General features: G+C 41.8%; 1 protein-coding gene across 1 annotated transcript in view; it reads left to right on the top strand.

Moving 5' to 3' along the window:
- Positions 1-4,693: 4,693 nt before the first annotated feature.
- Positions 4,694-15,336, top strand: part of exoc3l2b (exocyst complex component 3-like 2b) — an 87,490-nt gene continuing 76,847 nt past the window's right edge. Inside the window, exon 1 of the mRNA XM_075472731.1 lies at positions 4,694-4,933. The gene's annotated coding sequence lies outside the window, so the exon portion shown is untranslated. The remainder of the gene's footprint in view (positions 4,934-15,336) is intronic.

Raw genomic sequence — 15,336 nt, 5'->3', positions numbered from 1 at the left:
AATAACAACTGTTTATCAGAGCTGCTTTGATATTCTGAGCCTGTCGGAACCCTCAGGTTCTTCTGGGTTCTTTAATGGTCCCTAAAGTCCGAACTGAAACCCCCGCTGAGACCGCTTCCTGTTACTGTGGACCAGAGGATGTTAAAGCTTTAGAAGCCAAAGCAAAGACCACCTTTCTGAGCTGGATTCTGTCTGAGCTGATGTTTATTTCTGACCCGTTCTGCTGTTGTTCTGTAAAACACTAAAGGTTCTGTGTGGATAAAGTGTGACGGGTAGAACAGGAGCTCTGCAGGTTCAGAGGAAACATGAAAGAGTTTATCAGAGCTGAATGATTCCAGGTATTCTGACACAAAATCAGGATTCAAAGCATCATTTTCATGTTTTATTAAATGTTTTTATGATTTTGATTGTTATTGGTGATACATTTAAAGTTAAATGTAAAAGCAGAACAACAGACCCACTCTGGTTTGTTTCTGAGAATGAGGCTGTGATTGACCTAAACCAGCAGGGTTAGCTCTAACCCTAAACCAGCACCAAGGGTTAGCCCTAACCCTAAACCAGCAGGGTTATCCCCAAACCATAAACCAGCAGGGTTAGCCCTAACCATAAACCAGCAGGGTTAGCTCTAACCCTAACCCAGCAGGGTTAGCCCTAACCATAAACCAGCAGGGTTAGCCCTAGCCCTAAACCAGCAGGGTTATCCCCAAACCATAAACCAGCAGGGTTAGCCCTAACCATAAACCAGCAGGGTTAGCTCTAACCCTAAACCAGCAGGGTTAGCTCTAACCCTAACCCAGCAGGGTTAGCCCTAACCATAAACCAGCAGGGTTAGCCCTAGCCCTAACCCTAAACCAGCAGGGTTAGCTCTAACCCTAAACCAGCAGGGTTAGCTCTAACCCTAAACCAGCACCAAGGGTTAGCCCTAACCCTAAACCAGCAGGGTTATCCCCAAACCATAAACCAGCAGGGTTAGCCCTAACCATAAACCAGCAGGGTTAGCTCTAACCCTAAACCAGCAGGGTTAGCTCTAACCCTAACCCAGCAGGGTTAGCCCTAACCATAAACCAGCAGGGTTAGCCCTAACCCTAAACCAGCAGGGTTAGCTCTAACCCTAACCCAGCAGGGTTAGCCCTAACCATAAACCAGCAGGGTTAGCCCTAACCCTAAACCAGCAGGGTTAGCCCTAACCATAAACCAGCAGGGTTAGCCCTAACCCTAAACCAGCAGGGTTAGCTCTGACCCTAAACCAGCAGGGTTAGCTCTGACCCTAAACCAGCAGGGTTAGCTCTAACCCTAAACCAGCACCAAGGGTTAGCCCTAACCCTAACCCAGCCGGGTTAGCTCTAACCATAAACCAGCAGGGTTAGCCCTAACCCTAAACCAGCACCAAGGGTTAGCCCTAACCCTAACCCAGCAGGGTTAGCCCTAACCCTAAACCAGCAGGGTTAGCCCTAACCCTAAACCAGCACCAAGGGTTAGCCCTAACCCTAAACCAGCAGGATTAGCCCTAACCCTAAACCAGCACCAAGGGTTAGCCCTAACCCTAAACCAGCAGGGTTAGCTCTGACCATAAACCAGCAGGGTTATCCCTAACCCTAAACCACGTATCCAAGATGAGCTCCTTTATCATCTTGGTTGCCTGACAGACCGCAGAATTAACTCAGTTTAGTGGTTCTTAAAAGGCGCGGCAGGTTCAGAGTTGGTGGAACATCTGCGCGTCTCTGCCACATGTTATAACACCTTGAAGGTGTCTGAGCTGTCAGAGTGGACCTTTCCTCTGACGCCCAGGACTTGAGCAAAAGTCTCAGACCCGGCGTGGCCGCCACGCACTCAGATGTGACGCGTTGGTTTGGGATACGGGTTTTTATCCCGTATTTACCGGTTTTAACACCCTGCAGTACCCCAAAAACACCACTGGGTGGCAGTGTGTCCCTGTTATCTTTGGAAAGACTTTAGTTTTAACACCAGAGATTCACTTAAGTCCTCAGAAACAGTCAAATACAGACTGATGAAACAGATGAGAAGAACATATCTGATTCATTGCGCTTTATATCCATTAATGGAAGCTTTCTTATCTTGTGTTCAGCAAACAAATGAACTGTTTTACTCTGAAACTGTTAAATCTGAAAAATCCTTCTCAGAAAACAACAAGAGCCATAAACATACTTTAGTTTTCTGTTTGCTTCTGACGTCTGAATGTTGTCACGTGACCACAAACTGATCCCAGCTTCTTATCCTTAGGGTTTTGTTCCTGCTGTTAGCATTAAAATCACAGAGCTGAAGGTTTCTAACAGCCAGCCTCCGCACCGGGCCTGTAAAACACATCTTTGCTTCATTTTACTCTGAAGTAACCTAAACTGTTGGAGGAAAATCCAAACTTTGGACCGAGCAGCTCTCAGACAGCTGCAGTTCTCATCCTGAACAGAAGGTGTCACCAGTGAGTCACGTTGTTACTTTAACCTTTTGTGCAGCAAATGGCAGGTTACAAAAATGAATGTGTGCAAAAACATCTGGAATCTGTAAAGTCCAGAGGTTATTAATCTAAAAAATCCTTCAAATGAAACCTGGAAATGAGCTCGTTCTGCAGCTTGGTCAGAGGAGACTCTGAGAATCATTTCTCTGGACTTATTTCTGTTGAATAAAGTTACAGATTTAAGTTTTTGTTGAATTTCTGAAAACTTTCTCAGACTAAAGAAGTTTATTTTCTAGGGCTGGGCAACGATTAAAATGTTTAATCCAATTAATCACATGATTTCCCTGATTAATCGCGATTAATTGCATGATTTCCCTGATTAATCGCGATTAATCGCATGATTTCCCTGATTAATCACGATTAATTGCATGATTTCCCTGATTAATCGCATCATTTCCCTGATTAATCACGATTAATCGCATTTGTACGCAGAATCCAAAAATGAATCCAAAAGTAGCGTATAGCTTTTAGCATTTAGCTTTATTTTAAATGTGCTGCCATATGAATGAAAGTGCCATAACATTTGTTGTGCAAACACACTTTTAACATCAGCATCTTTCTGTAGTTTTTATGTAGAAGCCTCGCTCCACTGTCTGTTTCCTTGAATGACTTGCTGCTATCAGTTGTGTGTTTTGCCTTTAAGTGATATTTTAGACTGGAACTACTACGCTGAGAAGACAATTCAACTTGGCAGTGTTTACAGATGACTTTGGTTCTGTCGACTCCGCCGTCTGGAAGAACTTTAAAATGAAAATGGCCGAGTAAAAGTTCCGTACCCTTCTCCATGTTTGGTGGATCCGCCGATTACTTTCTTTTCCTGTTCCACAGCAGACAGCAGCAGACTTTTACAAAATAAAAGCCTGTGAGCAACAGACTTTTACAAAATAAAAGCCTGTGAGCAACAGACTTTTACAAAATAAAAGCCTGTGAGCGACAGACTTTTACAAAATAAAAGCCTCTGAGCAACAGACTTTTACAAAATAAAAGCCTGTGAGTGATAGATTTTTACAAAATAAAAGCCTCTGAGCAACAGACTTTTACAAAATAAAAGCCTGTGAGTGATAGATTTTTACAAAATAAAAGCCTCTGAGCAACAGACTTTTACAAAATAAAAGCCTGTGAGTGATAGATTTTTACAAAATAAAAGCCTCTGAGCAACAGACTTTTACAAAATAAAAGCCTGTGAGCAACAGACTTTTACAAAATAAAAGCCTGTGAGTGATAGATTTTTACAAAATAAAAGCCTCTGAGCAACAGACTTTTACAAAATAAAAGCCTATGAGAAACAGACTTTTACAATAATAAAATAAATAAAAATAAATAAATAGATAAATAATAATAATTTTAAAAAAAAACTGCGTTAATGTGCGATCAAATATTTATCGGCGTTAAATAATTAGCAAGTTAACGCGATAATAACGAGTTAACTCGCCCAGCCCTAATTTATTTTCTCAACTTCTGAGCTGAAGAAGATCAAACTGCTGCCAGTTTTTCTGTCACAGCACATAAAACCATAAAGAATCCTCCTTCGGTTCCATCCAGGCTCGTTGATCATCTGTTCATGATTCATCTGAGCAAAGATTCAGATAAAAAATAAATAAGAAAAATAAGAAAAAATCTCTTTGAATCAGTTGGTTTGGGTCATGTGATCAATTAGTGAATCAGCTTATCGGCTCAGATCTGCAGCCGAGGAAATGATGATTACATAATGACGGTGAGAGTGTGCATGTGTGTGTGTGTGTGTGTGCATGTGTGCGTGCACGTGCATGTGTGTTGCTGGGGGTCCGCAGGGAAGGTGGGGGAGAGGAAGAGGAAAAGATGACCATTTCCTGCAGCAGCTAGAAAATAAAACAAACAGGAAACAAGGAGCAGAGCTCCCAGAGAGCCGACGAGGAGCGCCAGGACCCAGACCATTAGGACCCAGACCATTAGGACCCAGACCAGCGGGACCAGCAGGACCCAGACCAGCAGGACCCAGACCAGCGGGACCAGCAGGACCAGCAGGACCAGCAGGACCCAGACCAGCGGGACCAGCAGGACCCAGACCAGCAGGACCCAGACCAGCGGGACCAGCAGGACCCAGACCAGCGGGACCAGCAGGACCAGCAGGACCCAGACCAGCAGGACCCAGACCAGCGGGACCAGCAAGACCAGCAGGACCAGCAGGACCCAGACCAGCAGGACCAGCAGGACCAGCAGGACCAGCAGGACCCAGACCAGCAGGACCCAGACCAGCAGGACCGTAAGAGAGGAGAACCCGGTGGACTGGGAACCGGCAGGACCCGGCACACGGGAGCAAACAGAGCTGACCTTTGAACAGCAGAACATCTGGAGGAACATGAGGCCTCAGTGAGTCTCAGCAGAACCTGCAGCAGGACGGACCGACAGACCCACAGAGACTCAGAGATGAGCCGGTCCTGACGGGACGTCCTGGATTATCCTCTGAGAAACAAAACAAAGGTGAGTGTGTGTGTGTGTGTGTTTGTGTGTGTGTGTGTGTGTGTGTGTGTGTGTGTGTGTGTGTGTGTGTGTGTGTGCCGGGTTCACAGAGTTCTCATGTTAAACGGGGTCACAGGGACTACTTCTGGAGCAGAAAGTAGTTCCGGCTGCAGCTGCAGGTTGGTGGTTGTGGGTCTGAATGTTAAAATCCGTCAGACTTTGGTTCTTCTCATCGTTCACTGAGACGAAGGTTCGACTCTGGCTGTTCAGGCTCCCATCAGATGTAAACAGGTCTGATCCGGAGTCCTGGACCAGGTCCTGGACCAGAGCTGCCGGTTCTGGCTACAGGACCTCAGATCTGATCCGGTTCTGTCTTCATTTCCAAACATTTTAACCAAGATCAGAACCAAAGAGTCCTTCAGCGTCCTGAACAGCAGCGACTCACAAACGTGCAAACACACATTCCTTTAAGCACATTCATGCAGCCGTGCACGTGCACGTGCATTACAGTGGGTATAAATGTGCAGAAGCCTGGTGTTTACCCTTAAAGAGTGCAGACATTATTAGACTCCACCACTAAACAGGCATGATGGTGGGGGCACCAACGAAGAAGAACAGTTTCACAGTAAAACTGCTGCTGCTTTAAGCTGCTTCACACCACCGTGTGGATCTGATGAGGAGGACGGATGCAGGTGGAGTTTATAGAGCCTGGAAAGTATGAGCTGCAGGTGAGCTGTTGGCGGATGTTGTTCCTCCAGCAGCATCAGATCATCTCGCCGTTATTCATCTCATCTAAAAGAGAAAAAGTCTCATTTTTCCTTTTATCCTAAACTGAGACCGTCCTGCTCAAAACGAATCCTCTGATAATCACTCTGACCTCTGGTATATAACTGCATATTTTATACATTTTTCTAACGCTACACATGTAACGTCCTGAGTTAAACCAACCAGGGAGAGAAAGTGTTTGTTGCTCCGTCTCCTCATCATCAGGCTTCCTAACAGAAAGACGTCTGCTCAGCAGGAATCAGAAAGCAGGACGTTTGTCCACTCATGCAGCAGGTTTTAGTTTCAGTCCAGGCTGAAACCTCATGAGAGGAAAATGTTCTGGGAAGGAGACTGTGACAGTGTGTTTCTGAGCGCTAACGGTGTGTTTTACATCTAAGCATAATGATGAGGAAGGGAAACAAAGCTCCTGTTCAGTCATTTGAACCTTTTTTACTACGTATGGAAGTGTTTCACGTTTGGTCTTCGTATTTCAGTTCTGCTGCTTTCAGGTTTCTGTGTGCACAGTCATCCTTTATTAATACCAGTTTGTGTGGAGGGACACATGCACGCCTGGTTTTAGGGTGAAAGCATTTTACATCAGGTTACAAAGTCTAAGGCACATGTAGATATTTCTGTGTCATTCAGATACAAACAACCAGCGCAGGACACTGACTGGAAGGTCGACTTCTTAATGTCCCCTTAGAGAGAGTTTACTGTGAACATGTCATGGTTAATCCACAACAAAACGACCACAAACAGACAAAAAACGACCACAAACAGACACAAAACGACACAAAACAACCACAAACAGACACAAACAGACACAAAACGACCACAAACAGACTCAAAACGACACAAAACAACCACAAACAGACACAAACAGACACAAAACGACCACAAACAGACACAAAACGAAACAAAACGACCACAAACAGACACAAACAGACAAAAAACTACCACAAACAGACACAAAACAACCACAAACAGACACAAAACGACCACAAACAGACAAAACTAAATAAAACGACCACAAACAGACAAAAAACGACCACAAACAGACACAAAACTAAACAAAACGACCACAAACAGACACAAAACAACCACAAACAGACTCAAAACGACACAAAACAACCACAAACAGACACAAACAGACACAAAACAACCACAAACAGACACAAAACGAAACAAAACTACCACAAACAGACACAAACAGACAAAAAACGACCACAAACAGACACAAAACAACCACAAACAGACACAAAACGACCACAAACAGACAAAACTAAATAAAACGACCACAAACAGACAAAAAACGACCACAAACAGACACAAAACGACCACAAACAGACAAAAAACGACCACAAACAGACACAAAACGAAACAAAACGACCACAAACAGACACAAAACGAAACAAAACGACCACAAACAGACACAAAACAACCACAAACAGACAAAAAACGACCACAAACAGACTCAAAACGACACAAAACAACCACAAACAGACACAAACAGACACAAACAGACACAAAACAACCACAAACAGACAAAAAGCGACCACAAACAGACAAAAAAACGACCACAAACAGACACAAACAGACACAAACAGACACGCCATCAGCTCCATCAGCTCCATCAGCAGCTCTGACTGTCGCTCATCCACCTTTTTCCCGGCAGTGAAATCACACCCGAGCTGCAGGTCGTATCGATCCATCACGGCTCGGTGAGAGAACACAAAGAGGGGATTTGGTCCTGAGCTCCGAGTCAGAACCCCTCTGAGTCCCAGACTGAGTCACCGCGAGCCTCAGGCCAGCCAACGCTTTAAAGCTGCTGCCTCCTTTATCATTTATTCGAGGGGCCTGCTTGCATTCATGGTTAAACACGAGCTTTGTGTTCGACGTCGTTAACCTGAAGCTTTAACAATGAAACTTTCAGTGGTTTCTGAGCCTGGTTTCTTCCAGGTGAACCCCAGCTTCTCCCGTGTGATGGAACTCAACACTTTACAGTTATCCTCAGATTTTACTGCAGTGAATCTGAATAATATTCATAAAGTTATTCTAACAGCACAAAGTAACTGCTTTAAAATGAAAATAATTCAATTTTCCTGTGAAGAAACGATGGTGAAATACGTCCTGAAGTCCTGGTTTGGATCTGTGAGGCCTGGGTTTGAGTTTCGATTCTCCCCCAAACGCCCTGCTTATGAAAGCGTGTAAAACCGACGACAGCCGCAGAATAAAAGCGACACTCAGCCTTCTGACTGTAACTACTTCCCCATTAATGACCCACTGACTTGCTGCTGACTCAGCCCAACAACTTTCCCCTTCTCCCAGAGTTTATTTCAGAAGTGTGAGGCTTCATCATGAGACGATACTACAGAAAAATATGTCAAGTTGGTGTTCTGTTCTCCTATTTTTTAAATGAACGTGAAGAAACATCTGCTGTGTCAGCACGTGAAAGCAGACATTCAGAACCTGCAGGAAAAGGTCAGAGAGTCTGGAGTGAATGAAAGGCAGAAAACTGAGCAGAAATCATACATCTACAGACAGAAATCTCATGGTAGGGATCCCCCAAGGCTCCGTGTTAGGAGCACTCTTCTTCTTCTTCTCGTTAAACACTCCATGAATTACGTGAGCAGTTCTTCTTCTGTGCTGATGATGCTCAGACGCGGTCAGAAGGTTCTGATCAACTCCTCAGATCAACTAACGGAGGACCTTTAACACCTCAGCAGAGAAAAAGGGACATTTGGATCAGACGAAAATGACAAAAATAACAGATTTAATAAAACTACGAATTCAGCTTCATTTGACAGAACTGGACTCTGATTGACACAAACAGATAGAAAACGAAACAAAACGACCACAAACAGACACAAAACTAAACAAAACGACCACAAACAGACACAAAACGACCACAAACAGACACAAACATTACATTACATTACGGTCATTCTGCAGACGCTTTTATCCAAAGCGACTTACAATCAGTGTGTTCCACATCTGTAGGCAAAAGAACTTCAGGTCACAAGAAATCATAAGTGCATTTCCTTCCAAAACCAAACAGCTAAGAGCATAACTAGTGCTAGAGTAAGTGCGATAAGTTAGGTACCGAGATACATGGGAAGACAATTTAGAAAACAAAGACAATTTAGGAAACAAATAAGTGCGTAAGGAACTAGGACGAAGCAGGTGTAACACAGACACAGACACAAAACGACACAAAACTATCACAAACAGACACAAAACTAAACAAAACTATCACAAAAAGACACAAAACTAAACAAAACGACCACAAACAGACACAAAACGAAACAAAACTATCACAAACAGACACAAAACAAAACGACCACAAACAGACACAAAACGAAACAAAATGACACAAAACGACCACAAACAGACACAAAACTAAACAAAACTATTACAAACGGACACAAAACAAAACAAAACGACCACAAACAGACACAAAACGAAACAAAATGACCACAAACAGACACAAAATGACACAAAACTAAACAAAATTACCACAAACAGACACAAAATGACACAAAACTAAACAAAACGACCACAAACAGACACAAACAGACACAAAACGACCACAAAACGAACACAAACAGATACAAAACGACCACAAAAAGACAAAAAACGACCACAAACAGACACAAAATGACACAAAACGACCACAAACAGACACAAAACTACCACAAACAGAGACAAACAGACACAAAACGACCACAAAACGAACACAAACAGATACAAAACGACCACAAAAAGACACAAAACGACCACAAACAGATACAAAACGACAACAAAAAGACACAAAACGACCACAAACAGACACAAACAGACACAAAACTACCACAAACAGAGACAAAACTACCACAAACAGACAAAAAACGACCACAAACAGACACAAAACGACACAAAACGAACACAAACAGACACAAAATGACACAAAACGAACACAAAAAGACACAAAACGACCACAAAACGAACACAAACAGACACAAAATGACACAAAACGAACACAAAAAGACACAAAACGACCACAAAACGAACACAAACAGACACAAAATGACACAAAACGACCACAAAATGACACAAAACGACCACAAACAGACACAAAACGACCACAAACAGACACAAAACTACCACAAACAGACAAAAAACGACCACAAACAGACACAAAACGGCCACAGACACAAAACGACCACAAACAGACACAAAACGACCACAAACAGACACAAAACTACCACAAACAGACACAAAACGACCACAAACAGACACAAAACTACCACAAACAGATACAAAACGACCACAAAAAGACACAAAACGACCACAAACAGACACAAACAGACACAAAACTACCACAAACAGAGACAAAACTACCACAAACAGACAAAAAACGACCACAAACAGACACAAAACGACACAAAACGAGCACAAACAGACACAAAATGACACAAAACGAACACAAAAAGACACAAAACGACCACAAAACGAACACAAACAGACACAAAATGACACAAAACGAACACAAAAAGACACAAAACGACCACAAAACGAACACAAACAGACACAAAATGACACAAAACGACCACAAAATGACAAAAAACGACCACAAAATGACACAAAACGGCCACAAACAGACACAAAACGACCACAAACAGACACAAAACTACCACAAACAGACAAAAAACGACCACAAACAGACACAAAACGGCCACAGACACAAAACGACCACAAACAGACACAAAACGACCACAAACAGACACAAAACTACCACAAACAGACACAAAACTACCACAAACAGACACAAAACGACCACAAACAGACACAAAACTACCACAAACAGACACAAAACGACCACAAACAGACACAAAACGACCACAAACAGACAAAAAACGACCACAAACAGACACAAAACGACCACAAACAGACAACAAACGACCACAAACAGACACAAAACGGCCACAAACAGACACAAAACGACACAAAACGAGCACAAACAGACACAAAATGACACAAAACGAACACAAAAAGACACAAAACGACCACAAAACGACCACAAACAGACACAAAATGACACAAAACGAACACAAAAAGACACAAAACGACCACAAAACGAACACAAACAGACACAAAATGACACAAAACGACCACAAAATGACAAAAAACGACCACAAAACGAACACAAACAGACACAAAATGACACAAAACGACCACAAAATGACACAAAACGGCCACAAACAGACACAAAACGACCACAAACAGACACAAAACTACCACAAACAGACAAAAAACGACCACAAACAGACACAAAACGGCCACAGACACAAAACGACCACAAACAGACACAAAACGACCACAAACAGACACAAAACTACCACAAACAGACACAAAACGACCACAAACAGACACAAAACTACCACAAACAGACACAAAACGACCACAACCAGACACAAAACGACCACAAACAGACAAAAAACGACCACAAACAGACACAAAACGACCACAAACAGACAAAAAACGACCACAAACAGACACAAAACGGCCACAAACAGACACAAAACGACCACAAACAGACACAAAACGACCACAAACAGACACAAAACGGCCACAAACAGACACAAAACTACCACAAACAGACACAAAACGACCACAAACAGACACAAAACGGCCACAAACAGACACAAAACTACCACAAACAGACACAAAACGACCACAAACAGACACAAAACGACCACAAACAGACACAAAACTATCACAAACAGAAACAAAACAAAACTACCACAAACAGACACAAAACGGCCACAAACAGACACAAAACGAAACAAAACTATCACAAACAGACACAAAACAAAACGACCACAAACAGACACAAAACGAAACAAAATGACACAAAACGACCACAAACAGACACAAAACTAAACAAAACTATTACAAACGGACACAAAACTAAACAAAACGACCACAAACAGACACAAAACGAAACAAAACTATCACAAACAGACACAAAACAAAACGACCACAAACAGACACAAAACGAAACAAAATGACACAAAACGACCACAAACAGACACAAAACTAAACAAAATGACCACAAACAGACACAAAATGACACAAAACTAAACAAAATTACCACAAACAGACACAAAATGACACAAAACTAAACAAAACGACCACAAACAGACACAAACAGACACAAAACGACCACAAAACGAACACAAACAGATACAAAACGACCACAAAAAGACACAAAACGACCACAAACAGACACAAAATGACACAAAACGACCACAAACAGACACAAAACTACCACAAACAGAGACAAACAGACACAAAACGACCACAAAACGAACACAAACAGATACAAAACGACCACAAAAAGACACAAAACGACCACAAACAGATACAAAACGACCACAAAAAGACACAAAACGACCACAAACAGACACAAACAGACACAAAACTACCACAAACAGAGACAAAACTACCACAAACAGACAAAAAACGACCACAAACAGACACAAAACGACACAAAACGAGCACAAACAGACACAAAATGACACAAAACGAGCACAAACAGACACAAAATGACACAAAACGAACACAAAAAGACACAAAACGACCACAAAACGAACACAAACAGACACAAAATGACACAAAACGAACACAAAAAGACACAAAACGACCACAAAACGAACACAGACACAAAATGACACAAAACGACCACAAAATGACACAAAACGACCACAAACAGACACAAAACTACCACAAACAGAGACAAAACTACCACAAACAGACAAAAAACGACCACAAACAGACAGAAAACGACACAAAACGAGCACAAACAGACACAAAATGACACAAAACGAACACAAAAAGACACAAAACGACCACAAAACGAACACAAACAGACACAAAATGACACAAAACGAACACAAAAAGACACAAAACGACCACAAAACGAACACAAACAGACACAAAATGACACAAAACGACCACAAAATGACAAAAAACGACCACAAAATGACACAAAACGGCCACAAACAGACACAAAACGACCACAAACAGACACAAAACTACCACAAACAGACAAAAAACGACCACAAACAGACACAAAACGGCCACAGACACAAAACGACCACAAACAGACACAAAACGACCACAAACAGACACAAAACTACCACAAACAGACACAAAACTACCACAAACAGACACAAAACGACCACAAACAGACACAAAACTACCACAAACAGACACAAAACGACCACAAACAGACACAAAACGACCACAAACAGACAAAAAACGACCACAAACAGACACAAAACGACCACAAACAGACAACAAACGACCACAAACAGACACAAAACGGCCACAAACAGACACAAAACGACACAAAACAAACACAAAAAGACACAAAACGACCACAAAACGAGCACAAACAGACACAAAATGACACAAAACGAACACAAAAAGACACAAAACGACCACAAAACGACCACAAACAGACACAAAATGACACAAAACGAACACAAAAAGACACAAAACGACCACAAAACGAACACAAACAGACACAAAATGACACAAAACGACCACAAAATGACAAAAAACGACCACAAAATGACACAAAACGGCCACAAACAGACACAAAACGACCACAAACAGACACAAAACTACCACAAACAGACAAAAAACGACCACAAACAGACACAAAACGGCCACAGACACAAAACGACCACAAACAGACACAAAACGACCACAAACAGACACAAAACTACCACAAACAGACACAAAACGACCACAAACAGACACAAAACTACCACAAACAGACACAAAACGACCACAACCAGACACAAAACGACCACAAACAGACAAAAAACGACCACAAACAGACACAAAACGACCACAAACAGACAAAAAACGACCACAAACAGACACAAAACGGCCACAAACAGACACAAAACGACCACAAACAGACACAAAACGACCACAAACAGACACAAAACTACCACAAACAGACACAAAACGGCCACAAACAGACACAAAACTACCACAAACAGACACAAAACGACCACAAACAGACACAAAACGGCCACAAACAGACACAAAACTACCACAAACAGACACAAAACGACCACAAACAGACACAAAACGACCACAAACAGACACAAAACTACCACAAACAGACACAAAACGAAACAAAACTATCACAAACAGACACAAAACAAAACTACCACAAACAGACACAAAACGGCCACAAACAGACACAAAACGAAACAAAACTATCACAAACAGACACAAAACAAAACGACCACAAACAGACACAAAACGAAACAAAATGACACAAAACGACCACAAACAGACACAAAACTAAACAAAACTATTACAAACGGACACAAAACGAAACAAAACTATCACAAACAGACACAAAACAAAACGACCACAAACAGACACAAAACGAAACAAAATGACACAAAACGACCACAAACAGACACAAAACTAAACAAAATGACCACAAACAGACACAAAATGACACAAAACTAAACAAAATTACCACAAACAGACACAAAATGACACAAAACTAAACAAAACGACCAAAAACAGACACAAACAGACACAAAACGACCACAAAACGAACACAAACAGATACAAAACAACCAACAAAAAGACACAAAACGACCACAAACAGACACAAAATGACACAAAACGACCACAAACAGACACAAAACTACCACAAACAGAGACAAACAGACACAAAACGACCACAAAACGAACACAAACAGATACAAAACGACCACAAAAAGACACAAAACGACCACAAACAGATACAAAACGACCACAAAAAGACACAAAACGACCACAAACAGACACAAACAGACACAAAACTACCACAAACAGAGACAAAACTACCACAAACAGACACAAAACGGCCACAAACAGACACAAAACGACCACAAACAGACACAAAACGACCACAAACAGACACAAAACTACCACAAACAGACACAAAACGGCCACAAACAGACACAAAACTACCACAAACAGACACAAAACGACCACAAACAGACACAAAACGGCCACAAACAGACACAAAACTACCACAAACAGACACAAAACGACCACAAACAGACACAAAACGACCACAAACAGACACAAAACTACCACAAACAGACACAAAACAAAACAAAACTACCACAAACAGACACAAAACGGCCACAAACAGACACAAAACGAAACAAAACTATCACAAACAGACACAAAACAAAACGACCACAAACAGACACAAAACGAAACAAAATGACACAAAACGACCACAAACAGACACAAAACTAAACAAAACTATTACAAACGGACACAAAACTAAACAAAACGACCACAAACAGACACAAAACTAAACAAAACTATCACAAACAGACACAAAACAAAACGACCACAAACAGACACAAAACGAAACAAAATGACACAAAACGACCACAAACAGACACAAAACTACCACAAACAGAGACAAACAGACACAAAACGACCACAAAACGAACACAAACAGATACAAAACGACCACAAAAAGACACAAAACGACCACAAACAGATACAAAACGACCACAAAAAGACACAAAACGACCACAAACAGACACAAACAGACACAAAACTACCACAAACAGAGA

Source organism: Odontesthes bonariensis, chromosome 9, assembly GCF_027942865.1.
Source record: "Odontesthes bonariensis isolate fOdoBon6 chromosome 9, fOdoBon6.hap1, whole genome shotgun sequence".
In the NCBI taxonomy this organism is placed as follows: Eukaryota; Metazoa; Chordata; class Actinopteri; order Atheriniformes; family Atherinopsidae; genus Odontesthes; species Odontesthes bonariensis.
This window is presented reverse-complemented; position numbering and strand designations above follow the sequence as displayed.